Source organism: Herpailurus yagouaroundi, unplaced genomic scaffold, assembly GCF_014898765.1.
Source record: "Herpailurus yagouaroundi ecotype Mexico unplaced genomic scaffold, PumYag 185, whole genome shotgun sequence".
In the NCBI taxonomy this organism is placed as follows: Eukaryota; Metazoa; Chordata; class Mammalia; order Carnivora; family Felidae; genus Herpailurus; species Herpailurus yagouaroundi.
Window position 1 is genome coordinate 14,974,956 of NW_024412416.1, and position 18,297 is coordinate 14,993,252.

Here is an 18,297-nt window from a genome sequence, read left to right on the forward strand (position 1 = left end):
CTGGCTAGGACTTCCAGAACTGTGTTAAGTAAGAGTAGTGAGAGTAGACACCCTTGTCTTGTTCCTGACTTTAGAGCAAGAGCCTTCAACGCTTCACTGAAAAGACTTTTATTTGTTTGTTTGTTTGTTTGTTTGTTTCAATCGAAGCATAGTTGACATACAATACTATCTTCATTTCAGGTGTGCAGCACAGGGATTTGACATTTGACATTTCTCTACCTTATGCAATGTGCACAATGATGCCTGTAGTCACAAAATCATCCTGTTAACCCCTATGTTTCACAAATGACAAAACTGTGCTCCAAAGAGGTCAGGAAACTTTCACAAGATTTTATAGTTACTAAGACCAGAGCCTACCTGTGAGGGCATTAAGAAGTTCAGTCCATCTAGGGGCGCCTGGGTGGCTCCATTGGTTGAGCATCTGACTCTTGATTTTGGCTCAGGTCATGATCTCATCATTCTGGGTTTCTGGGATTGAGCCCCTACATCAGGCTCTGTGCTGACAGTGTGGAGTCTGCTTGGGATTCTCTGTCTCCCTCCCTCTGTCCCTCACCGTTCTCCCTCTCCCTCTCTCTCTCTCAAAATAAATAAATAAACAAAAAAAAAGTTCAGGCAATCTAAACTCTGAAATAAGCAGAAAATTCCAGCACACCCACCTCTCTGAAAAAGATAACCCCATTTCATGGGGCTGTTCTTTCATCACATGAACCCAACCTTCATTCCCTTCTTCTCATCTATCCCCACTAAACTTATACGTTCCATGAAGACAAGGACAGTGCACCTGTCACTTCCCACCTTGTCCCACAGCCGCCTGACATGTTGTTGTAACGGGTGCTCAATTAAACCATTTGTTGAATTGGATGGAAATGTATTAGCCCATAGCACACTGCCACGGGGCAAGCCAAACTGTTACACTGTCCAACCCAGAATTACGTGCGAGACTTACCTAAACGTTAAGTCTCTCACTGGAACTCTGAGAGTTCTAGTTTTCATATTTTGTTTTATAAATAGTTGTAACCCAAAGATACAAGGTAGCACGTGCCCAACCGGTCCTGTTTTCGCTGTCGACCCATTCCCAGTACAACCTCCTGTCTATCTGAGTGATAACTTGGTCTACAATGAGCAAGACCAAGTAAAAATGAGGTGAAGACGGTCCAGCAACTCCAAGACTGACCCTGCAGCTTAAGGAAAAACACACTGCAGGCACCTTGGAGACCACTTTCAGGCCAGAGATGGATTTCCACTAACCTCCATTTAAAAACCTCACCGCCAACCATGCTGAGGTTTGCTCGCGGCTGTTGAGAATATGGTTTGATGCTCCCTCCAGTCCAGGACGGGAGGTGCCCGCAGCGATGGAGAAGTCCTGTGGTCTGTAGGAAGGCTCCTATCAACTGTCACCAACCTGACACAGGAATTCAGACATACCATTTCCCAGCAGCCCTCTCCCCATCACCCTTGTCTAGTGACGCTCCTTCCACTCACTGTAAAATGGCTCAAGAAAAGTGGAGTAAAATACATCGAGGGAATCACAGATTGTTCTCTCTGAAGCTCAAGTTTATCATCTGTGAAATAATGACTGTGGGGCACCTGGGTGGCTCATTTGGTTACGCATCCAACTCTTGATTTCGGCGCAGGTCATAATCTCATGGTTTGTGAGTTCGAGCCCAGCGAGGGGCTCTGCGCTGATAGTGTGGGGCCTGCTTGGGATTCTCTCCTTCTCTCCTTGCCCCTCCCTCACTCATGCTTTCTCTCTCTCTTTCTCTCAAAAATAAGTTAAATTAAAAAAAAAAAAAGAAATAAGGATTGTAAGGCTCAGTTGGTTGAGCATCTAACTCTTGACTGCCACATGGTTGTAAGAAAAGTCACAGACAGACATCTTCGGGAATATAAAGACTACATGATCATAAAATGGCTTTTTTTTTTCTCAAAAGCCTTCCACCAGGTGTCACAAGGCTAACAAAATGGACACCCCCACACAACCCTGCCCTTCGGGCACTCACAGTCTAGTTTACACATCTAAGCATGGGCAGTTGAAAAAATACGCACGCATAGACACAACATCGTTCTGCTACCGAATATCTCTGCAAAGGAGTCCAATATAGGCCACGCCGAAGCACAACTGAAATCATCTTTGATTCTCAACACCCTTAGATCATTTCACTGAAATCGGCATATAAAATTTTCCATCTTTAGAAGGGAGGAATAAAGAATATGGAAACCGGGTCCTGTTAAGTTCAATTCTGTATAACTCAATTTAGAATCAGGCATAACTAAAATGGATCAGAAAGATGTCCCAGATCCCAGCTTGACCGACAGAAGTCACGCACCGCAACGCGGTGTAAAGGATTTGTGTTGACACAAAGTTGGGATTTTTTTTCTTCCCCCTTATCAAACAACAGGCATATTTGGCATTTTGCCCAAAGTGCTTAAAGTGGATTATATCTACATCTGACTTCGCGGTAAGTGCAAAGACAAAAATCTCTGAAATTTATAAACAAAAGTGTCTTTCTTACTTCAGAGTTCAAGGCAAAAAACCAGCCTTCGCGACTCTCAGGCGTAGTACAACTTGGAAGTTACAAGGATGTCAGATATATTTATTATTGCGGTAGCTCGAAATTTCCATCCTGCTACATTTAAACACTGAGTTGGAGTTTGCAAAAATAGCATCAGCAGCATTGCCAGCGAGATCCTCTAACCTTAGCACAGAGTAAATATGAAAGGAGAAAAGAACTGTAACCTTTTCAAAGTTCTCTCTATGCAAATATCATGCAGAAGTCACTGATTCCTGAGCACTCAGTCGCTTTGATATCTGAACCAGCCCGCGAAACCATCACGGCAAGCGTCTTATTTTGATCTTTCACAGACTTCTTTAAATTCCCGTTCACTTTCTGTATCTACTAAAAGTAAGTTTCTTGAGCATCTACTACAGTCATAGCCACAAAATCACAAAAGAAGCTTTTTATGAAATGCCCGGGTCTGTTTATCCTTTGAGCCCAAGTTGCCACTATACTCAGGCCATCTTCCAAAATGATCCATTAAAAATAAAATATACTAACAGTAGCATTGTCTGTGCTGAGACTTGGGGGGGCCACAAACCCCCCGTCTTGTTATCCCATTTATTCGAATGAGTGCATGTCCCATGTTGTTGGGGGTTTGGACTAACAGAGAAAAATTTTGGAGAACAGACGTCCGTGAAGGACCAGGAAAAGCCAGGTACGTGGAGAAGGGTGCTGTTTCCCCAGGGCTGGAAACTCAGTCTGACGCATGAGAGAGACACTGCAGGAAGAGGTAGGGTCTATTTGGATGAAAGCCACAGGGAGACTCCGGTCCAAACTGCCACTGCCTCCAGGCTGAAGTGATAAAGTGGGACACACAGACAGAAGGACCTCCCCGCCCCACACACACTCCACTCACAGCCACTCTGACGCTCCGTGCTGAGCTGCAGGGGAGAACTGCCGAGCCCAGTGGAGCCCAGATGGAGTGATGGAAGGGACCAGGCAGTCACTGGAGGTCCTGTGGTCCAAGAGAGGCTCTCAAGAGCTAATTAAGGCTAATTCGACCTTATGCATGCCCACAGCTAAGGGAGACCTCTGCAAATATCCAGGTTCCCTTTGAGTTTCTTTGTAACGTTCGTGTATTTATTTTGGGAGAGAGAGAGAACGAGGTAGAGAGAGAGAGAGAGAGAGAGAGAGAGCGAACCCCAAGCAGGCTCCAGGCTCAGCGAGGAGCTCCACAGGAGGCTCGATCCCATGACGGGGAGATCATCCCCTGAGCCGCAGTCAAGAGCACGACGCTTAACCGACTGAGCCACCCAGGCGCCACCCCCCCAGGTTCCCTTTGCGTATGGAATATCCAGCTGACCACATATGACCCACCTGTGAAACATAGGAGTAATATTTGCTAAGTTTAAATGTAAAATTTGAGAATCGTTGACGGAACTCTTGGCAGTAAGTTACCTAAAACGCTCGTTGACCGTGTGAAGCTAAATGGGGGTAGCCTGTCCCTGTGGCTCCTTTCTCTGGGACAGGCTGTCCACCGACGCTAACATACCGCTTTCCCATATTATCAAAAACTTCTGCAACATTATCTTCGTATAGCTTCTAAGGATGCCTAATTTACTACTAAGCCATTGCTCCAGCATTAGGAGAACCCCGCCCCCTGTCTTTCAAAACGCATCAAGAATTCATAAAACCTAAATATTGTGACTCATCTTCATTTAACGATTGCTGTCCTTAATCATGGGTGTTAATACGGAAGTCTACAATTCGGCATGCACCTTGTGATGCACAATGAAGGATGCAGAAGTGATTGCTCTTGATAAACTACTCGGAGAATCTGGGTGCAGAATCAATCAGCAATCGAGGGTATAGAATGAAAAACACTCGTGTTGCAACATCAAAAGTCACCCAGTAACGGGGCAACCCAAACAGAGTAAAAGTCTGAATTCAGTCTTCCTTCCAGCTTCTGGCTGGAGCTCTGAGCAAGAGGAAATAATCGAAATACCCAAGACAGTTTTGCCTTATATGCCTGTTGGTTTGTTCTTGGTTTTTGAGGCAAGAGATCATTAGAATTTGTACCTGTAAACCTGTATGACTTCTTTCCGCAGCATCACCGTCACCTTAGCAGTTAATGAAGAAGCCGTGTCTTCCCTGAACTGGATAAAACAACACCCTGATCCAAAACAAGAACAAACAGACAAACAAAAATAGAATTGTGAGCAAGTTTTGCTCAATTAGTAAATCAAGGCCTTTTCTTATTCTAGAAAGGTGCGTGGGATCAAAAGCGCGGCATTCCCTTCGACCACACAATTAAGGATTTTTGCCCAGTTGTTAATCCAAAAGCATCTTCCTGTGCAAAGAACCGAGTGATCTGACAACGGGTCCGTATTTCAGCATTTTGAAAGCGTGCCTTTGTGAAAAACATGCCACAAAGAAAACATTTAAATGCGTCAAATTCAACAATCTGCTCATGTTGGTAACATGAAACACACACAGTCTTTCACGAGGTCCAAACTTTAAGACTATTTTAAATGACCAGTGAGCAAAGAAGTTAAAAAAGAGTTGGCTTCAAACTTTCCTGTTTGATAGCAGTCATGTATTAGGGGAAAGAAAAAGCCGTTCTTGTCAAAACACCACTTTGTCTCCCCCGACCAGGTGTTCACAAGTGTAACAATTGCAACCCAAGTTTTATTAAGCAGTTAAACTCCAGCCTTGATTCAAGATACTTAGCGCCGGGCCACATTTGTCCTAGAAATGTTTTCTTTCTTTCTTTTTTTTTTTAAGTCTTTGCCCAAACGAATGCATTTCTCAGCCCCTTATATTTGATAGTAGACTCAGCAGATCTTGCCAAAGATCATGGAAACCTTCGAAAAAAATCGCTCTTGTCAACTCGCGAGAAGCCAGAATGTGAAATGGGTATTGCGTGGCGGTGGGCTCACTGTATCAAATCGGATGAGACGGTACTTTGTGAATGGTCGCCAAAGCCCCGTATGCGTGCAAAGTATTCAGACTTCCGTCCCAGCTTCCTTTACCATGATGAAGGTGATGAGGACTGTGGTAATGAGAACATTAACAATGGCTATCATTTACTGAATGATTCTCTTTTTTTGAGAGAGACAGAGGCAAGTGAGAGCGTGAGTGCAAGAGGGACAGAGGAAGAGGGAGAGGGAGAACCTTAAGAGGACGCCACAGCCCGCTCAGAGCCCGAGCCCTACGTGGGGCTCGATCTCACGACTGTGAGATCACGACCTGAGCCGAAATCGAGTCAGGCGCTTAGCCAACTGAGCCACCCGGGCACCCCCTGCGTGATTTCGTTCTGTGCCAGCCACTATGCTAAGCACTCTACACGAAGTTGTTTGTTTGCTACTAACAACCGTCAGTTGATATGCAGAATATTACTCTCTCCACTCTACAGAGAAACACGGAGAGCTCAGAGAAGTTAAGCAGATTGCCCAAGGTCACACAGCTCATCGGCCTACGAGCACGAAAGTAGTTCTTGGCGCCCTCATGCCAATCGAGGCGTTGGCAGAGAATTCATGAATTGGGCCACCGTGTGGTGTGCCCCAGGTAACCCAACAGATGGTCATATTACCGTGTAGTCATTGAAGAAAAGGGATACACATACAAGTACACCCACCCACCCCCACACACACAAAGTTGCATTCACACAGAGTTGAATTCACACATGGCAGTTGTGTTCCTGTCATGCGAAAAACGACGTGTATAAGATGCGATTTTGCTACGCAAAGGGTCTCTCTGGCACAGAGCAAGCATCCGCTCAATGTTTGCTAAATGAGCACACGCTCCCCGGTGAGGCAGTATTTACCTTACTTTCTTGGCACAGCTCAAAAATCCTGGGTGTGCAAATGAAAACTCCACCAGCTCAAAGCTAAAGGAGGAGCTGATTCGTTGACATAAGCGAAGGGTCTAGAGAACTCGGGGTTCCAGCATGGCTGAGCGCAGGCACTCGGGTGAGATGTCTTAGATTCATCCCACTCTGGAGGCTGCCCAGCTCTGCCCTGTCGTCTTCACTGGCTTCCTTCTCAGCCAGGCTCTCTTTGCCAGCGGTTACGGGATTACCTATGGCTGTTCCGGATAGGAGAGCCCTTGCTCCTTTCTGTCACCAGCCGAAGTCCCAGGGAAGCCTTGAACTGGCTTAGCCTGGATCATACACCCCTTCTCGAACAAATCATCACCTTCAGAGGGATAAGAATCCGACTGGCTAACAGAGAAGGGGGCCGGGGAGGAAGGGAAGAAAAGAAGAGAAAGCAGGGGTTGCTGGTCATATCCAGAAGTTTGACACAAGAGAGGCCTCTCCGCCCAGAGGTATCTTGCTGGGTTTTATCTTCAATCTTATCTCAAAACTTTCGCTTCTAAGGCAGGAAGTGGATTACAGATCACCCCTCCTTCCTTTACAGATCACGTTATTTTATGCCTGCCTTATTTGTTATATTTAAAGGAAATGAACACAGAGCTTTGAGGACGGCAAGGCTTACTACGGGTGATGCCATTCAGGAGGGAAATTGTTTCTCCCTCTGCTTTATTATATTGGTCATAATTATGATCCGTACCACAGTGACACTTAATTACACTCTTCCAATAAATCCACCTTTGTCTTCCAATTCATAAGTTAACAAAAGGAGGCTACCCAGGGTGCCCCGTTACATACTTACGATTTTTTTTTTTCAGACCCTAGAGAAACGATGGGAGTTTCCTGTAGTTCTCTCTCACACAGTCACATCCTTCGGCCCCATTGCACACAAAGGTCTCATTGATTAGAACAGGACACTTCTACGCAGGGGCTGAGGGTTGGGGATCCAGGAAATTCTCAACTGGTTTTACAAGAATGAGCACCACACCTTCGTAAAACTCTACGGTGACCGAGCCACAGAAATTGAGTCTGTAATGAGAATTCTGGAAAAATTAGAGAACTGCCTTCGGGCAGTTCAGGGTCTGTGGAGATTGAGAATTCAGAGAAGAGCAAATGAGGATCTCAGGCCCTTCGGCGGCTGCAGTCTCCCGTCGCGTGTTTCCTAAGCCTTCTGAACCCCACCCTCGGCAGAGAGAGAAAGAGACCCTCATGGAGAGCCTTCCACAGCCAGACAGGTGCCTGCCCTCACGCCCTGAAGCCCCCAAAGCACCACTCTTCTTAAATCCTCTCCCTTCCCGTAACTTTTCCGTCACCTTTTCTTTTTCTTTCAGACCCAGGGGCAGAACATTAAGTCATACTCCTCAACTCATTATCACTGCACGTGTGTGTATCCCTTTCCCCCTGCCATTTTGCTGCGCCCCATTCCATAAAAGCTAGTATCAGGTTTGACGATATCCTGGAATATGTGTCTTCACAAGACACGTAGTAGTCTCTTGTTCTGAGTGTGTTTTCAGTTGATACGAATGATGTCCACAGACTTTGTGTCTTCCTTCCTTCCTTTCTCCCTCCCTTCCTTCCCCCACTCTCTCTTTTCCTTCTTTCTTTCTTTCTCTTTCTCTCTCTTTCTTTCTTTCTTTCTTTCTCTTTCTTTCTGTCCTTCTTTCTTTCTCTTTCTTTCTGTCCTCTTTCTTTCTTTCTTCCTTCCTTCCTTTCTTTCTTTCTTCCCTTCCTCCTTCTTTCCTTCTTTCTCTCTTTCCCAGCACAGTCTTTAAGATTCACCTCTATCACTTCACACGGTTCCATGGTGTTGCGCGAGAAGCCTCCTTGGCATCCCATTATCTGTCCTGCTCCCTGATGAACCCTGAGATTCCATCACCCTCATTACCACAGACAACACTGCGATGAGCCTCTTCATCCAGCCTCCCCACGGGGAGGCTGATCAGAGCTTCCCCGGGCTCTACACTCAGACGTGGGACAGTCAGGTCATGGGACTAAAGGATGGGTCTCCATCCAGCTCCCTGGTTCTGACTCCTTTGTGGGAAACCTACCAGGGTGATGCCATCAGGTTCATATCATGTAAAGGGGAGAGTCTGAGGCTCCAAGAGGTTACGCGATGTGTGTAACTTCACGTCGCCAGTTAAGTATAGAGTCAGGGTTTAAAGCCAAGTTTCTCTGACTCCCAGGTTAGCACCCTTCCATTGTACTATACTGCCTTCCACAGGAATCGGTTGATTGGATGGCCTAGGCTAGAGGCAGCAAGGCTTTCCCTTTGTCGGGCACCCACTCCCTCAAGCTCCCTTCAAGCCAGCAGGGAGTGGCGAGCCCACCCTGCCGCAAGGGACCAGGTTTCCTAGGCTTGGCCGGCAGCGATGTGTAATCAGAGGTGAGGGACAGTCCTACTGGCTGGGGACCAGGAGAGCTTAGCCTCCCCCTCCACGCACGCGCGCGCACACACACACACACACACACACTCCTGATGCAAGCAGATTAACAGCAGCCATCTGGCAAGCAGGGTTTCTCCATGCAAACTGCAACCCCCCCCCCCCCCCCCCCCCGGGTGAATCACTAGTGCTCCCAATACCAGTCGGGCCCAATGAAAACTTTGATGGCTCTATTAATGAAGATGAAAACTCGAGATATGCCAAATACAGATTAAATGGCATCTTGGGTAACATGATTATCTCTGAATTACTAGCTGCCCGGCGAGATAGCCAAGTGACTAATCCCGGGGCGGGCTGGGCCCTTCGGAGGCGGGATCCGCTACGTGCAGCCTCCACAGTGTCGTGCATTGCATCAGGATGGCACTTCACCAAATGGAACGCCAAGAGCGACTTCCTCTGTGGAAGCCGCACTTTTTGAGAGAAGACTTCATTTCTTCAGGTTCTGAGGCTCCAGATTTAGAGTCGTCTCTGACAAGATGCACGGGGAGTGTGTCAGGCAGAAACAAGGAGAACACGCGAGAATCCGTCTGATGCCCATGTTTACAGCACCTTTGATAAAAACGGGCAGAAAGGGGCGCCTGGGTGGCGCAGTCGGTTAAGCGTCCGACTTCAGCCAGGTCACGATCTCGCGGTCCGTGAGTTCGAGCCCCGCGTCGGGCTCTGGGCTGATGGCTCGGAGCCTGGAGCCTGTTTCCGATTCTGTGTCTCCCTCTCTCTCTGCCCCTCCCCCGTTCATGCTCTGTCTCTCTCTGTCCCAAAAATAAATAAATGTTGAAAAAAAAATTTAAAAAACGGGCAGAAGGGACAGGGTGGCGATGATAGAGAGGGGTCACAAAGCCACCAGGCCTTCTCTCCCACTTTCTACTTCTGTCCCCCATGAGCTGTGATCCAGCAAGTTCTACATTAATGTCTTCAATACGTCAGCTACGTTAGCACACGCAATTTCCACGAGGTAGGGACTGTCGTTCTCATCTTCCGTAGGGGAAAGTTGAGGCTGACAAGTGTCACTGACGTGTCGGAGATCCAACACCTAGTCTGGCCACACTGAAACTCAGTCTAGGGTCTTGTCACATCCAAGGTTCGTACGGCCTTGCCACGCTTTGACCGCCCCGTTTTAAGGATTTCGAAAGGGCTCCAAGAATTATTCCCAACACAAATGGAACGTCGGCGCAAGTAAAGAGGTTATGAAAAATTCATCTTTAAGACACAAGATTGGATGAGGGCACCTGGCTGGCTCAGTCGGCAGAGCATGCTACTCTTGATCTCAGGGTCATGAGTTCGAGTCCCACCGTGAGGGTAGAGATTACTTTAAAAAGAAAAAAAAAAGGAGACACAGATTGGAATTTGCCAAGTAGTTGTGTGTTGGGGGGTGGGGCTGTGTATGAAGATCTGTGAATAATTTGACGAGTAAAATGCCTTGCAATTTGACTGGAATTGTGTAAAAAAAAAAAAAAAAGTCTTCATCTGGCAGCTAGGGAATGAAGTATGAAAGCTCCAGGAATCCCACTTAGCCCCCAAATGTCTCTAGATATTACAGTTTAATTGTAAGAGGCCAAGGACGTGAATTGGTGGCATGGCAATATGGGTCTAATTGTGTCTAGTAAGAACTTATCTAAATACACATTGAGAAAGCCCCACACTATCTCCTCTCTCTCTTTTTTAAGTTTATTTATTTATTTATTTCGAGAGCAGGGGAGAGGCAGACAGACAGGGAGAAAGAGAATCCCAAGCCGACCCCACGTTGTCAGCGCAGAGCCTGATGTGGGGCTTGATCTCATGACCTGAACCAAAATTAAAAGTCAAGAGGCACCCCCTCCTGTCCCTTGAAGTGAGTGTATTTCCATGCACACAAGCTACGAAGCCAACCATTGGCTCTGAGACTTCTGATATACTCTACCTTTTCAATCAGATGCATAATTGTGGTAGGACTGCTGCTGTTTATGTGCATCCCGCTAGAGACTTTAATTTTTGGTTAAGTTCTTAAAATCCCTTTCTGGCAAAACAAATGAGATCACAGTCTCCATTCTCCCGGTTAACAGTGTCATTATCACGCACAGATCCTCAAACAATCAGCTAAATTCCATTGTCATTCTGAATTTCTTCTCTTTCTTTTGTGATGCGTTCACAAAACTTATTCAGTCTTCTGCCTTCTCAATGGAAAAAAAAAATTTTATAGAAACTACCATAAACGATACATAATTGTGAATGGCTCTAAGAAGCCATATGGAAGGATGAATAATCTTCCCTTTTGTTTTCATCTTTCCTAAATACTCTTTCCGCTTTGGGTTTTGCAGTACCTTTTGCACCCAGCTTTGGTCAAAATTGTTGTTGGCCATTTGCCAGTTTGAAATGTCCTACAAAATGAATTGCTCCTTTTGTAAATAAGAACAAACTTTGAGAAATATTGCTTCAAAACACTGTGCTGGAGCTTTGGCTAGGCGGTGGCATTTTCTATAGGGGCAAAGAGGGTGGCGAGTTTACTGTGTGTTCAGCATGTATAAATCACGATCTAGGTAATATTTTGTGCTTGCCTTCGTATCTTCTAGTGGCTGTGGTGCGGGGCATCACAAATATTCTTTCAGGAGAACAATCACCTACTTCCTATGTCAGGATGGCCTTTCACTTTGGATGAAACTTTCAAAAGACACCAGCATCAGATGAAAATTGGGACAAATCTTTAACCGCCAATTTCTTGGCTGAGGCTTAACGAGGACACCATGAGTTCCAAGTGAATGGGTTCACCCACTTTTACTGCCTTCCTTTTCTTACTTTTTACTTGAAGAAGTTAATTTATCCCTCTTACAATTTAAATGCCAAGCTCTTCTAATATTATTCTTGCAAGGTAATTTCTGATTTAGCCACTCTTCCCTTTTTCCCAGATCACCCTATGCTTTTCAGAAAAAAAAATATCTATATCTATCTATAGATAGATAGATAGATGGCACATCACAGACAAATATCAGAGTTGTGAGCTCATTCTTAAACCAAAGAGGTTGTCAAAGTTAGCCCAAAAATGCACTGTGGGCAATTCATGTAGAGGGAACATTATCATATAAATAATGATGTTTTGTAATTTTCACAAACTTAGAAATGACAATGGAAGCACACTTAAGGGAAGTTTTTAAAGCTCACATTTAGAAGAGATAAGGTTCTCTATTTTTGCCCAGTGAAATACACACACACACACACACATACACACACACATATATATACATATAAATACACACACACACACATATATACATATACTCACATTATGATGATATGTAGGATTATTAAAATAACTGTCCTTTCAATATTTTACTTTTGAAAGACAATTACTCTTGAGCCATGTATCTTAATATAATATTCAAAATTATGAGGACGGGACAAAAAAAAACTTTACTGAGACAGGGGACTCTGTAAGGCAGAATTGGATCGATGGTAAATGAAAACTGTATCTGTACATTTCCATTCATGATGCAGATTCTTTTTCTTCACTTCTCAAAATTAGCTGAAATAAGATATATTCTTCCAAGATCTCTGGGCAGGGAATTGCCACTAGGTGTGAACAAGAGACAGCCAATCTCTCCATCCTCGGGCATGTCTCTACTGAGAAGAAAAGACAACATATGCCAAAGATTCACATATTTAGAAAAGTGCCATTTAAAATCAGTTTGTGTATTGGGGCACCTGGCAGCTCAGTTAGGTGTCCGACTTCGGCTCAGGTCATGATCTCACGGTTCGTGGGTTCAAGCCCCGCATCAGGCTCTGTGCTGACAGCTCAGAGCCCGGAGCCCGCCTCAGATTCTGTGTCTCCCTCTCTCTCTAACCCTCCCCCGCTCACACTCTGTGTGTGTGTGTGTGTGTGTGTGTGTGTCTCTCAAAAATGAATGAACCTCAGAAAAGTCTGGAAAAAATCCATTTGTGTACAACCTATAGAGAAGAAGTGAATCACTCAATGAATGATATGTAAAACAACATCAAGCTTTGTTGATTTTAAGAGTCTCTCCCACAGAGTTCTTTATATGAAAAAAAAATTAAGAAAAAAAATCAACTTATTAAATGTCTGACACAGAAGAGAAAAAACATATTTGGCATCTTGGCGCTCCTTAGACACACTGAAAAGAATAACAAAAGCTACTCAGGATCAATACATATGAAACACATTATGAAATAGTAGAAATAGTTCATAGCATAGTGACCCAACTCATAGCCAAATACCGGCTCAACAATACTCATTGTTGATGAGAGCCTGTTGAATAAGAGACACGCAGATTCTCCATCTTTCTAGATCATACCGCTATGATCTGAAAGACAACTTCCATCCTGGGAAAGACTTCATTCTAAAGACCAAGACCCAGTACTCCAGCATCTTGGAGTTTAAACAGAGAATGTGGACAGCATAGTTTCAATGGAAATGTGAATGGAGACCAGCAATTACTGATGTCACGACAAATGACATACCATCTTGAAAAATATTAACTAACTCCTAGGCTTCACTGCCATGTGTGTGTGTGTGTGTGTGTGTGTGTGTGTGCACGTTTTAATACAAGTGTGTTCTTCGAATCAACTCGGCCCAAAACTCCTTCTTTCGCTGTGAGTGTATTTTTGTTTTCATATGTGGCACTGAACGAATTCCTGTAGTTGTGAACAACTACATTTGATTAAAGTCTGTCAGATTTATCTTTTTAGCAGGAGAAAAGAAATATGTGTTTCCCCAGAAAGGAAATCAATGTGTCTGTATGATAGATGTGGAGAGGAAAGCTGGATGCTGTCACTTTAAGTGATGAAGCAGAAAGACAGGGTAGCTGTCTCGTGATCATCATTGGCTGCTGACATAATTGTTGGGAGGCAAAGCCCTGTTGAAATTTTATAATCCTTGTTTATAGGATAGACATACAGCCACTGACCTAATAGCTATCATTCCAACTGGGTACGTTACCGAGTCTCGTGTCTGAGGTGTCCACAGTTTGCTTTGTTTAAATTCTCTTGGCCATATCTTTTAGCCAGAGCTCTGCTCTGTTGCCCTTGTGCACCATGAGAAAGAGTGATCCTTTCCCCATAGGAAGGCACCAGGTTTTCGGGGCAGACAACCGTAGCGGAGAATCTCCTTTCTCGAGGTAAACCTCAAAATCATCCCCCAGGCAATGCCAGAGACCAATGAAGCCGAGAGCATTCTCAAAGGGACAATTGGGAGTCTGCTTCGTGACAAAAACCCGCCCAGAGATTTCCTCCTTTCTCTTGGGACCCACCAACCTCCCCAGGATCCCAAGTGTCTCCAGAGACAGCTGTGCTAGATAGAAAAGAAGAGCTTCAGCCCTGGGATTGTGGGAGTAGAAAATTCTCCATTCAGAGGTGGTACACTTACCACAGGGTAAGAGGACACTTACCCTGTTAAGGCAGCCTAAGCAGACCGGGGTGAGCCAAGAAGTCTTTGCAGCGTGAGCCTTAGTGTCCCCATGGCTACAACCAGCAAAGCCATTTTAATGAGTTTCTTGCTTTTTTTAATTTATTTGTTTTTGAGAGAGAGAGAGACAGAGACAGAGCATGAGCAAGGGAGGGGCAGATAGGGAGGGAGACACAGAATCCGAAGCAGGCTCCAGGCTCTGAGCCGCCAGCACAGAGCCCGACACGGGGCTCAAACCCACAAACCATGAGATCGTGACCTGAGCCGAAGTCGGATGCTTAACCGACTGAGCCACCCAGGCGCCCCATCCATTTTAATGAGCTTCTAAATAATTGCCAGGATCTATGAACTTACATGTCAGTTAAAATTATCATCTCTCTTGCTTCGTGAATGGCATCTGTCAGTAAAGTATCTGAAGTGTTTCTTTGCAGCCTCTTTCAATAATAATGTTCTATGTACAAGCCCTTCTATTAACTAACTTTTTAAAAAATGACACGTTGTTCTTGTTCCTTTATGAAAGAATGTTTCTAGAAGGCATTCCATTGATGTGAGTGTGCATGTATGTGCTCTGTTTGCAGATTAACCCAGACCTGACTAAACCATTAAAAGACATTGTAGGCAGAGAACCTAGCCAAGGGTTTAGAACATGGTAGGTATTCCTTAAGGGGTCATTCTTTATTTATGATTCCTCTCTTCAACTGGCATCGCTTAAAAATTAAATAAATCAGCACAAATAACTAATGCATTTGCCTAAAGCCAAATGACTCCTTCTCTTTCCCCCCAAAGTCCCCCTTCCCTCCCAGCCTCACTCCTACAATCTCCCAACTATTCAAGAATCAAAATTTAAGAATTAAACATTAACAATTCATGGGCCACCATCACATCCATTACAAGTGATTGGAAGTCTTCCCACAATTTATGTAAAATTGGAAGAGTTAAGATACATTCTTATATTCTGACAATAGACTCTATCTGGTAATGGTGTCATATGCTTTTGACACACTGATGGATTTGATTTGCTAATATTCTGTACATAATTCTTTATATAAATTGGTATTCAAATTCTGTACTGTCCTAAGAATCTGTCTTCAGAAAATTATTTTAGTATCTTTCCTTTTTATGGTCGAATAGATTTTATATAACACTGCAATTGATTTTCAAAACTGTAATGCGGGGTGCCTGGGTGGTTCAGTTGGTTAAGTGTCTGGCTCTTGATTCTGGCTCAGGTGATGATCTCATGGTCATGAGATCCCACATGGGGCTCCACACTGAGTGTGGAGCCTGCTTAAGATTCTCTCCCTTCCTCCCCCTCTGCCCTTCCTGCACTTGCACGTTCATTCTCTCTCTCTCTCTCTCTCTCTCTCTCTCTGTTTAAAAAAAACAAACCAAAACAAAAACAAACAAATAATGTAATGAATTCACTTGTAAAACCGTCTAGGTCTGGTGCCTTTTTTAGTGATAGATCTTTTTCTTTCCAATCACTTCTACAATAATTGGTCTATTCATGTTTCTTAAAATAATTACTTTAAGAATTTTTATTTTTACCAGGGCATTTTCCACTGCCTCTAGATTTCCAAATTTATTTCTACAGAATTGTACATAACATCTACCAGTAAGTTTTCTTATCTCCATCTTTGTGGTTATATTCGTTAATAATGTTGTATTTATCTTGCTTTCTCTTTATTGGGCTTGTCAAGGGTGTATCTAGTTCAACAATCTTTCAAAGAAACTAATTTTGATTTTACTTATCCCTTTTTATGTTTGTTTTCTATTTCATTAGTTTTAGGTTTTATCTTATTAATTCCCTCCTTCTACATTCCTATTTTATTATGCTACTTTGGGATTTGAGTTTTCTAAAATTTACTCTGAATCCTTATTTTGTCAAACAATAAGGGATCCCAATTTTGGGATACAATTTATTTCCTGAATAAAGGTTGCTTCGATGTCTCATGTAGTAAGTACATACTCACACTATATTATAAATGTTTAATGTTTATTTTTTTTTGGAGGGAGAGAGAGACAGAGCATGAGCAGGGGAGGGGCAGAGAGAGAGGGAGATACAGAATCTGAAGCAAGCTCCAGACTTGAGCTGTCAGCCCAGATCCAAATGCAAGGGTCAGACCCAGGAACCACGAGATCAGGACCTAAGCCAAAGTCAGATACCCAACCAAATGAGCACCCAGGCATCCCACTCGTAATATATTATAACTACACTTTTGTAGCTGAACATCACACCTCAACAGTTGCCACCTTTGTATTATAAATTTTATGTATATATATCTCACAAAGGTTAGGACATCTTCCTCTTTAAATAATTCTTTGTGTCCCCAGAGTACTCAGCACAGCTTTTTGCCGATGGTAGAATTAAAATGTTATGGAAAATTTTTTAAGTTGTGGAAAGCAAAAACACTTGCTAGAGCATTTAACTCGGGGAAATCTATGTACGCCTACCATTTACCTTTTAAGGATCAGGTGATGCTGGAAAAATGGACACTCAGTGCAGGTGATTCTGGTGCATTGGATGATGAGAAGATCTAGCATCAGATTTAAGCAAGATAGAGACGGGCTCCAACTCCACCTTATCCATTTACCAGCTAAGTGATGTACCTTCTCAGAACCTCAATTTATTCCGATATAAAGTAGGTCTTAAAAAAATAGCTCCTTCCGCAGAGGGCTCTTATGAGGATTCGATGAGATAATGCATGAATGTGCCTGGCACATAATAAGAGCTCCATAATTGTGAGTTCCCAGCATTATTGTTATTAATATTATCATTTCAGTCGGGGCAGGGTACTGAGGTGGTAAACAGTTGAGGGGCAGAAGCAAGGTAAGGGGAAGAGGAGCTGGGGAAAGGACAAGAAACAGAGAACCTTAGCTCAGTCTTAACTCAATGGTCCTGGAACCAATGATTATTTAAGGAACGTTTAAATCATTTCCCAATAGGGGCGCCTGGGTGGCGCAGTCGGTTAAGCGTCCGACTTCAGCCAGGTCACGATCTCGCGGTCCGTGAGTTCGAGCCCCGCGTCGGGCTCTGGGCTGATGGCTCGGAGCCTGGAGCTTGTTTCCGATTCTGTGTCTCCCTCTCTCTCTGCCCCTCCCCCGTTCATGCTCTGTCTCTCTCTGTCCCAAAAATAAATAAACGTTGAAAAAAAAATTTTTTTAAATCATTTCCCAATAATGGTGACATTTCTACAGGTTGGGTCTGTATCTTGTTTCCACTTCGCTAAATAACGTTCCACCAATCCTCTCAAAACAGTGCCCTTCCCACCCAATTCACCCCAAAGAGGGCCACAGGGATGGCGTGTGTCAGACGAGGTGAAATGACGCAGCAGTAATGGTACCACCAGCTGACCGCTGAGCGCCCGTGATTGGAAAACTTCAGCATTCAGGGCCATTCTTGTGGAGAAAGAAAACACCTCTTTTGTTTTTACTTTGTGGGTGGAACGAAGTCAGTGCAGGAGCAACTGCAACTTATCACTGCCCCAACTGGCCAGAGATCTCTTCGAGGCAGCATGCGCTCCAGCCATATGGCTGGGTTCTAACCCCACTGCTGCCATTGACTGGCTGTGTGGCCTTAGACAAAGTGCTTAACCTCTCTTTGTCTCAGTGAAAGGCGGACTTTATCTACAAACACTTATGGCACTATTTAAAGCGTTTTACCTATGTTAACCTATGTAATCTTTCCAGCAAGCAGAGGAGCCGGGTCCGATAGGGTGTGGTGAGGAATAAATGGTGAATATATTTAAAGTACTTACAGACCCTGTTTGGCATAAAAAGTGCTGTGGAAGTATGAGCTGGTATCGTCATCATTAATGTAAATGCTCTACTTTAGCTGTCACCGTCACCACCATTATCATCATCACCACCATTATCACCATCATCATCACCATCACCACTACACTACCATCATCATCATCATCACCACCATCACCACCATTATCATCACCATCATCATCATCATCAACCATCACCACCATCATCATCACCATCACCACGATTATTATCATCACCATCATCATCACCATCATCATTATCACCACTACACTACCATCATCATCATCATCACCACCATCATCACCATTATCATCACCATCATCA

The 18,297-nt window shown here is 44.2% G+C and overlaps 2 long non-coding RNA genes across 12 annotated transcripts in view; one reads left to right on the forward strand and one right to left on the reverse strand.

Annotated features, from left to right (window-relative positions):
• The window catches only part of LOC121042467 (uncharacterized), a 209,713-nt gene that overhangs the window by 139,953 nt on the left and 51,463 nt on the right, over positions 1–18,297 (forward strand). The gene's annotated exons all lie outside the window — the stretch shown is intronic.
• The window catches only part of LOC121042464 (uncharacterized), a 74,399-nt gene that overhangs the window by 16,230 nt on the left and 39,872 nt on the right, over positions 1–18,297 (reverse strand). For all 11 annotated transcript variants that reach the window (XR_005796233.1, XR_005796229.1, XR_005796232.1 and 8 more), the window contains one exon: positions 4,578–4,671. This is a non-coding gene — a long non-coding RNA (uncharacterized LOC121042464). The remainder of the gene's footprint in view (positions 1–4,577; positions 4,672–18,297) is intronic.